Source organism: Alligator sinensis, unplaced genomic scaffold, assembly GCF_000455745.1.
Source record: "Alligator sinensis unplaced genomic scaffold, ASM45574v1 scaffold810_1, whole genome shotgun sequence".
In the NCBI taxonomy this organism is placed as follows: domain Eukaryota; kingdom Metazoa; phylum Chordata; order Crocodylia; family Alligatoridae; genus Alligator; species Alligator sinensis.
The window spans coordinates 374,195-383,643 of record NW_005842691.1 but is presented as its reverse complement, the minus strand read 5'-3'; the positions used below and the strand labels follow the sequence as shown (position 1 = coordinate 383,643).

Here is a 9,449-nt window from a genome sequence, read left to right as displayed (position 1 = left end):
CAGTGATAGGTTTCTACTATATGCCTCCCCGGAAGGCATTTGGGAGCATCTTGTCTACCTGCCACACATTAGCAGAACACTAAAACACTGGCATTCCTAGGTGCTCCATTGCATTTATACAATTTACCACAAAATAACTAGCACCTAAACAGAGATTATTGTGGGAAAACACCTGTGCCACAGACAAGTTTACACCAAGACAACGGTAATGCATGTCACACAAACAGCATACAAGAAAGTTTAATTCAATTTTATTTTCCACTTGAACAGGTTTCAAATGATACATCATGCAGTCTGCCAGTGTATCCATACATCTTTAATAGAGAGTATTTTTGAACTAAGATTAGAAGATTTAACTCCAAGGAAGGGTGTAAGGGGAGGGGGGGGGAGGAGGTTCAGATCTGCTATTAAGAGTTTAATACATTACAGCATCATTTGATGCAATCACAATTTTTCCCCTTACCACCAAAATGTGTCCACAATTTAATTTTTCCTAAAATGAACACTACTGTAATGATACATAGAGCCCAGAGAATACACATCTGCAGTACACATTACACACTTTACAAACTAGACAGTTTAATTCTACAGAATACCTCAATCCCCTCAATAATTCTCCCACAATGAAAAGTGTTTCAAATTGACAAAATTGTTTATGAGCGAGACAGAAATTTGCAGTGGTGTTCCTTTCTGTATTTGTTTAGCACACTTTGTTTTCCAATGCATTTTCAGTCCTTAGTCATTAAAGCTAAATATCAAAGCAAGGGTGGATTAAGATTATCCTGCTAGTCTGATTCCATGGTTCCCTCTGTCCTCAAAATTGGGATTCTACTTTCTTTCAAAAAATTATTTTTTGAGTTTTCCTCTCTCCACTCCAATGAAGAGAGGTACATTAATACACCTGAAAGGTGCAAGCCTGAAGCCACAATGCTCCATCCTTTCACAAGTGCAATTCTGAAACAGATTTAACTTAATCTGAGATTTGTTAATATTTGAAGAGAAGCGTCAAAGATAAAATTGTTTAACATTATGTTTTTCAGTAGACATATGTATTTATCCAATGGGTAACAGAACAAAAACAGTAAAAAAAAAAAAAAGTCAGAAGACTGTAGTGGGCAGACAATGATACAGTTAAGATCCATTTTAAAAACCTTCCAATGCATTCAGGATAATCCAATCTCACCTGTTTGGTGAAACACAACACTTAGAATCACATATCAGTCGAAATTTTTTGAGCTTTTAAACTGTTCCTTACTTTCAGGGAAAAAAAATATTTTAGCTAATAAAAATGAATTCAAGGATAAATACAACTTAAGAACTCATCAGTTACAGAAACACAACTGAGCAGCAACACAATATTGATCAATAGCAAAAAAATGCATATTTTACTTTCATATTGTAAACATTTTCTGTCCATAAACAGCATTTCCAGTTTTACTAAAACGTGTCCTTTTGTGCATGAAATTTTAGCTATGAAGTTAAATCTAAACTATTTAAACAACAATCTTCGTCAGTTAACTAAAAAAAACTATCTACAATAAATATAAAATGCAATATTCAGGGAGAAAAGGAAGAATGAAATACTATTTAATAGGATAAAATAGTAAATTACAGGCCTTTGAGCTCTGCATAGCAGAGATGTGATTTTCAGTTCTTTGTATAAAATGTGCAAGATACTATGAAAGTGGTTAAAAAAAGCTAAACTGAAACTGAAGAGTATGAAATTAAACCTCAACTAAAATAGTCTCACTGAACAAAGTTTTTAAAGCAGAATAAGTTATATTGATGCAGTAATTAGATCAAATTATGTAAACAGTGGGTACATCTACATGTGCATTTTAATGTGCAATAGACTACTGCGCATTAAAGCATCACATAAACTCTGACATTACACTAATATCAAATATTTACTATTGCACTTTAATGCACAGTAAAAGAGTCTACTGCGCATTAAGCATCACTGAAGTGTGCAAATGCGCTACTTTGCATTAACACTACCTGATGCATATTAATTTAGTACCTCATGTTGAAGGTACTAAGTTTAATGCATATTAGAAAAGGCATATTAATGCATATGTAGGCGCGCCCAACAACTCTTTCTTTTAGAATTATGGTATAACATACCCCTTAAGCATTTCAGTGATAGAAAGTCATCCTATAGTCATAATTTTAAAAATTAGCTTGGAGGCACTTAAGTGATCTAAGCTAGATGAACTGACTGGCTGATCAGCACTAACAAGATTATTAAGAGGCATCAAAGCTAATTTATCAATGACTCTCAAGATAACTGTCTAAACTGTTATGTATAATTGAAAGGTTTTATTTTTGTTCTGATGTACGTGAAGACCACATAATTTTTTGAACTAGAGCTACACTTAAAAATTGGTCAGTGACAGATTTCAAATCAAGAACATGAGACCAAATTTATTCTATAGCATTCAAGCTATATATAGTTCAGAATGAGGAAATAATACAAAAATGTTTGATGTCTAATAAAACAACGGCAATTAATAGTTGATACTCCTCTCTAAGACAACTGCTTTAGAAATAAAACAAAAGGAAACTAGGTGCTTTATTCAGAATATACATTTAAGCTGTGAACAGTGATAGGGTGGGACAGAGTGGCTTTGAATTAGTACCATTGTTAGAGACTGCATATGGCAAATTCACAGTTCATTTTCCTGGCAATGCATATGCACAATAAGAAAAATTAAAGGATTATGAAACTTGGAAATACATAATAAATTAAACAAATGCAACTTTTCAATCTTTATTAAATATTTTTAACAAAAATGCTCCCAAAAATAGTGCAACATTAAAAAAAATTAAATTAAACCCCATTTCTTTTGCTACAGTTGAAAGATTCCAGATAACTTCTTTAGAAAAGAAATCTGAAGTCAATTCATAACGTTCAGATATATTCTATGGCAGTTAAATGTTTGTAATATGTCTACCAGCAGAACATATTCAGAATCCAAAAACTAACTCCAAAATTAAATAAAAGCAAACAGCAGCAAAACAAGACTAAAGGGTACACTCTGCTTTAGTCTCTGTGAAATCCATCCTGCTTTTAAGACATAATATAGCTCAAAATGCCTATGTGAAACAAAAGCAGTCGATATCCAACACAAGTGGTTTGACTTTTGCCTGCCAGCCTAACTTTTCCATAATTCTTTCAATGCCCTTTGCTGAGAAGATGGAAACCTCTTATCTGGCACTATAGGAGAAACCAAGAAAGGCAAGTAGTCTCATCATCATTTGAATGAGCTAAAACTATATTACCCATTAACAGACTTGCATATTGTCAAGTTCTAATACATACATACATTCTTTGCTTCTTGCAATGTGCTCTTTTAAGACATGTCATTTTCCTAAATTCTCTTTGCACAGCACAGTTCAGGTACATACCCTCTCCTCCCTTTTAAGCCCTCAATAGCTCTCTTTAGGTGCTCAGCTGCTAGGTCCCATTTCTGAATTCCAACAGGAACAGATCAGGGCTTGTCAACAGTGGTGGGGGGAGGTGGCATACCTGTCACCTTTTCCAATACAAGATTTTTGCAGCATTCTGAAAGCTTTCAGGAGTCCATAATGAACAATGCTTACAAACACAGGGCTAGCCATCAAACTCAGGGAAATCCCCTCATCAGAAGTAGAATTACAAGCAGATCAGATGTTACATTTTAAGATAGTTCACAAACATGTATTCATGTGACCACTGAACTTCAAAACCTAGATCTAAACTAACAGATTTCTCTTCATTCCATAGTTTGATCTTTAACAAGTCCCGTACTAATGTTATTATACAGTTCCAAAGATTTTACCAGGATATTACAAATGCTTCTTTGGGGAAATTTATTTCCGAAAATGTTAAGTGTTAAAATTATTTCAAACCATATAGCAGCACGTTTTCTTCCCCTAAAAATATAAAATAATATGTATATTATACAGTAAATCAGGCATGACGGAACACAATCACCTGCCTTCGATGGCACTTGGTTGCTGAATGATTGATTCTTTGCTGTCAGAAGTCAGGATTTACTGATGCAATTGAGTACTTCAAAAAAGCATCAATACCAGCATAGAGGCCCCAGCCTAACCAGCGCCAAGAGGTCAAATGCAGTCAGTGAAAGATTTGGAATGGCAGACCTTCTATCGTTACACAGATGGATATGTTAACTACATTGTACATAGTTCTGAAGAAGAGTGGAGTGGAACACATCTGTACACATGAAGATTCTACAAAGCTCAAAATATTTGAAACCTGGTACACTGCTGATGACTATGAAAAGCTCATGTTGAATAGAATGCAGATCAGGTTGAAGAAAAAAAAGTCAGTGAATTAATGACAGTCTTTAACATGCTAAGTGGAGTCCGACCTGCCAAAAGAGAATAAGAAGAAACAAAGTTAGTGAACATCTAGGTTAGAAAGTGAATATTTCTGAATCCCCAATCCTGTAAACACTTTGCACTGTACACCTGATAAATGTTAAACATGTAAGTAGCTCCAGTAACAGCAGTGGAACTTTTCATATACTGAAAAGGGAGTGCTCTTCTAAGCATTCCCGGAACCAGGGCCTTAGTGGTGTGGGCTGGGGACAGAGAATTTCAATCTTACCCAAGGCTAAAAATGGCAACACATGGCACAGTAAAATATATATAAACATATATGTAATTTAATAATCATAGTGAAATACATGCTTTACTATCTGATATAGAGCGTAGTTCCCTTATTTAAATGTGTTCTATTGCAATACTAAAAAAATCACAACATATTTAATTGGTTTTTTCCTCTTCCCTTTCAACCTTTTACTGGGAGTTTTCTCCACTGCTAGGTACAAGAATATCACTCTCAACAATGGAACATTTCAGAACACAATATATTTAAAGGGCTATTTAATTAGCTGTAAAATATTTATCAAAGACATTCCTCCAAATCATATCTAGTAAAAAACACATAATTGTATTCAAGTTTTCAACTACAACATTACCATGTTCAATGTTCAGAGAAAACTGCTCCTGGTTAAAATAACTGAATTTGAGAAAGTCTTGTTGCCAAGAAATCCATTTAGTCACTTCTATTCTAAGATTATTTTATATATTAAATACATCTAATCATTCAAGATTAATTACATTTAAAAAAAACTGGAGCCCACCACTCTTTTTATTTGTGCTGTCAATACCAAAACACTGTCAACCTTTTAACAAAGTTACTTTGAAATAAATGCAGAGACAGCAGCTCAGCTTCTGGTCATCTTGCTTCTTAATACTTTCAAGCTACACAGGGTAGTTTTTAATGTCATGTGTTTTATTGGTTGGATTCAATAGTTTTCCAGCTTGCATAAGAATGGGGAGGTGCTGGGAACATACCAAAGGTTTAGCACTGGGGCAAGGCAAAAAGGCACATGATTAGTGTGTGTTTACACAGCATTTTTCATGTATACAGATCCAAATGCAAGTTGCCTTAAAAATTTCAGCAGACCATGGAGTAGCATTACTTTTACTGTGTGTATATTTCCATTTCATTTCATCCTACCTCTTACCAAAAAGATGTCAGGCAAGTTTCAGCAAATACTCAGCAAAGATAGGGAGGGGCAGGGAACCAGCTTCCCTGAAGTTGGAAACATGAAGGTATCAAGAAGCTGACAATTTTCAATTTATAGGTTTCCTTTCTTGCCTGCTGAGCTATGTGGCTGCTATTTCTACACAACATGCAGGCATAGCAATCATGCCAGCTTGTTTATTGGTAAATCAGTATTTGGATAAAGTTAACCAGCTCAGTATTCTCAAGTAGTATCATTAAGAGTATTCAACAGCACACCCAGAAGTTTAATACATTCATGTCCCTTAAATAAGGTCCTTTGCAAGACAGGATTATAAATCACCTTCCCCACATTGTCCTGCAGGCACCAGAATCCTGAGCAGCACCAGAGCTCTGTTTAGCGTCACTTTGTGCCTCCCTGATCTCTGGGGTGGCAGGACTAAATCAAGCCATAGATATAATGTAGAGGTGCACCAGTATATCAGTCCATATCATATTGGCACCTATAAAAGGAAAACTGACATCATCAGCAATCGGCCTTTTTGGGCCAGTGTAGCCAATAATGTCACCAATAAATGCCGCGTGCATGTGCACAGCCGCAGCATGAACACAGCCTGGAATGCAGCCTGACAGCTTGGAGACTGGCATCTGGCCAGTAAATCTGTGGGGGGAAAGGACGTGGAGGAGGGAAAGGGCATGGGGAGACAGATTGAGGCCCCTATGGTGAGGGAGGGAGTGGGGCTGGGGCAGGGGCAGGATGCAGGACTGAGCTGCAAGCGCAGGGGGCGAGGGGGACATGGGGAGGGTGGCAGCTCTCTACCACTGCTCACACCCCTAGGGGAGGCATTGGGAGCATGTGCCCCCCAGATGTGTGTGTGGGGTGAGGGCGGGCTGCCCGCTATGGGCTCAGAGCCAGGGGTTGTGCTAGCTTCTTCCCAGCAGGGGTCTGAGCCAGGGCTGCGCTCAAGGAAGGTGGGCAGCAAATTTACCATTGCCACAGGACAGTCCTCCCTCCCAGTGCTGCCATCACCTGCCCCACCACCGCTCACCCCGAGCACAGCCCTGAGACCACCCCAGCCCCTCAGCTCTGAGCCTGCCCTCACCCAGTGCACAAATCCAGGGGGGCATAAGCAGCAATGGGGAACTGCCCCCCAGACAAGCTGCCCACAGCTCTTTCCCATGCCCCACCTCGGCTAGGCAGCACCTGCTCCTCCCCTGCCCCACTCCCTCTCTCACCATGGGGGGTCTCGATCTGCTCTCCCCCACAGACTTATCAGCTGGATGCTGCTCTACAAACTGCCGGGCTGCGTATTGGCTATCAGATAGGTATTGGCCAACATGGCTGGTTAACAATCAGCCATCCGTATCATTCAAAAAAAATGTTGGTGCACCCCTAGTATAATGGGAGCAGCCTCAAGAATGCTCTCAAGTATGTCTAAAATCTCAAAAAGCCACAACGTAGACCAGGTAACTAAAGTGTAGCATCATTCCAGGTACACTAGGGTTACCATATATGCGGGTTTTCCTGGACATATCCTCTTTTTGGGTCCTCCCATCTTGGTCCAGGCAGTTTCTTAAAATATCAACAAATGTCTGGGATTTTGCTCTGCTAAGCATCGAAGTTTTCCCCAGCACTTCCGGGCTTGCCCTAGCAAGGAGCTGCTTGGAGCCAGGGGGAGCTGGAGGAGGGCGATTGGAGGCAGGGGGCATCATGTGCATTTCATGCACACATGTGGCTGGCATGCAGCAAGGCAGGGTGATCGGAGCAGCCCCAGCAGCTGCATGTAGATAAGTCTATGAGGGGTGTGAGTTGGAGGGCCCAGGCTTGGGGACTGTCCAGGGGGCTGTGTGTGTGTGGGTGTATGGCAGGGTGTGTAGAAGGGATGAGTTTGTGAGGGGGGGTGGTGCCAGCTGGCACTAGGGGAAGCTGTCCGGATGCTGGGGCTGCAGCAGAGCCCCTCCAGCAGGGGAAGGGGGTGGAGGATAGCAGAGAGCTCTGTGGCCCAGCCCCCTTAGTTCTCAGGGGCAGGACAGCAAGGAGATGCTGCAGGGCTGGGGGGAATAGGGGGGCTGCGGGTCAGGAGTGAGGGGCACTGGCAGGGCTGGGGCAGCTGTGGTTTGGCAGTGAGAAGCCCCAGGGGGGTCAGGGGACTGTGGGTCAGGAGTGCGGGGCACAGGCAGTGCCAGGGGGCTACAGGTTAGGAGTGAGATGCACCAGCATGGTCGGGGGGGCAGGGGGGGCTGTGGCTTGGGAGTGAGGGGCAGAAGCAGGGTACCGACATATCACTGCCCCCTCACAATCATATTACATCCCCTCCCCAACAGGGCAGGAGCAGGGCACAGGCATATAACTGCCCCCCACAATCATATTACACGCCCTCTTTTTTTGAAACTGGAAATATGGTAACCCTAACTGGTATACCCACTCACATCCTTCTTCCCGCCTGCCCCCCCATGCTCACATCTCAAGCCCAAGCTCAAGAGAGTATGCTGTGTACACAAAGGAATTTGCTTGGTATTCCTCCACACTTGGGAAATCCCGGATGGACATTTAATTTAGCTTTCTAAGAGCTTTGTTACACATTGCACTTTGAGCTACTCAAATGTTGATCATGTTAGTGCTAGCTTGAGTTTGAAGCAGTCACAGCTTAAGGCTAAAAACCTTCTGTCTGTCCCCCACCTGCACAGCTGCGACTTGCCACTAGAGGGCTGGCAAACAGGGGCCTAACTAGGAGCTACAGCTGCGACTTGCCACTACAGGGCTGGTGAGCCCAGATAGGCTTCTAACCCTGCTCTAGGTGTGTGTGTGTTGAGGGGGGAGTATAAGAGATAGGTTGGCAGGGGGCAGGAACATGAAGCTGGGAGGCAGAGAGTTAATGGGTAGGGATGGATAGTGAAATGAGAGGTGGGAAGGAAATGGGGGTGGAGGAAGGGTGGTGAAATGAAGGAAATCAGACACTGGTAAAAAATTAAAAAAATGAAGAGGAAATAAATTAAAGAAGGTCTTATGTTTTAATAAACTGGGATTTGGGATTTAGGTGTGGGAGATGCTGGTCATGCTCCCTGGGGTGGCTGGGAGGTGGCAGTGGCGAGAGAAGATATTTTGGGGGCAGCTACTACTTCTTCTCCAAGAAGGAACCCCAGATCATGGGGACCTGATCCAGCCCCCTACCTTCTTCCTCCTGCACCCCCGCTAGATGCCATTCCTGGAAAAGTCCATGCACTGCAATCTGGCTAGCTGCCATGTGTTTTGCAGGCTGTTTGCATGGGGTTGCTCCCCTGAGGGTGGGAAGGTCATACCCCCTGGGGGCAGGGGTGGGAGTTGGCTTGGTGCTAGCACCATCCCTTGGGCAGTAGAGTTCAGAGGGTAGAACAGGAGGGTGGGGGAGGGGACACTGCATCCTGGGGCTCTGGAAGACTGCAACTTGGGCAGCTCATCTGTAGGGAGAGGCCACACATTAATGGAACACAAGATGGGTAATGCCAATCAGAGATATACCTGTCCTGCAGTGGTATAACTTTAAACTGCCTAAAGTGTGCTTAAAACTAGTTTCTGGTGTTAGTGTGTGGACAATCCAGGGGTTAAGAGCTCCAGGAGCTGTCTAAAAATGCATGTGTAACAAGGCCCTAGATGGGCTCAACTGTAGCACCCACATGGTACAAAGGAGCTAGGAAGTTTCTGGATCTTGTTCTAGTTTCTGATCATGGGTTGTAACTTAACACATAACACTTACATGCATACCAGTTAACGGTATAATTCTGCGTAACGGAATGCTTGTCCAAATTTGTTGTCTTGTCTATCATTTATAAGCTGTTGCTTATGAAAGCTTATACCTCTCTGAATTAGTATACAAGGTGCCACTTTGCCCTGCCTTCTGCCTCATTGTACCAAACATGCTAGCTGTATATC

At 41.8% G+C, this 9,449-nt stretch overlaps 1 protein-coding gene across 5 annotated transcripts in view; it reads right to left on the bottom strand.

Annotated features, from left to right (window-relative positions):
* Positions 1-244: 244 nt before the first annotated feature.
* The window catches only part of KIF5C (kinesin family member 5C), a 138,089-nt gene continuing 128,884 nt past the window's right edge, over positions 245-9,449 (bottom strand). For all 5 annotated transcript variants that reach the window (XM_025215982.1, XM_025215979.1, XM_025215978.1 and 2 more), the window contains one exon: positions 245-4,376. The gene's annotated coding sequence lies outside the window, so the exon portion shown is untranslated. The remainder of the gene's footprint in view (positions 4,377-9,449) is intronic.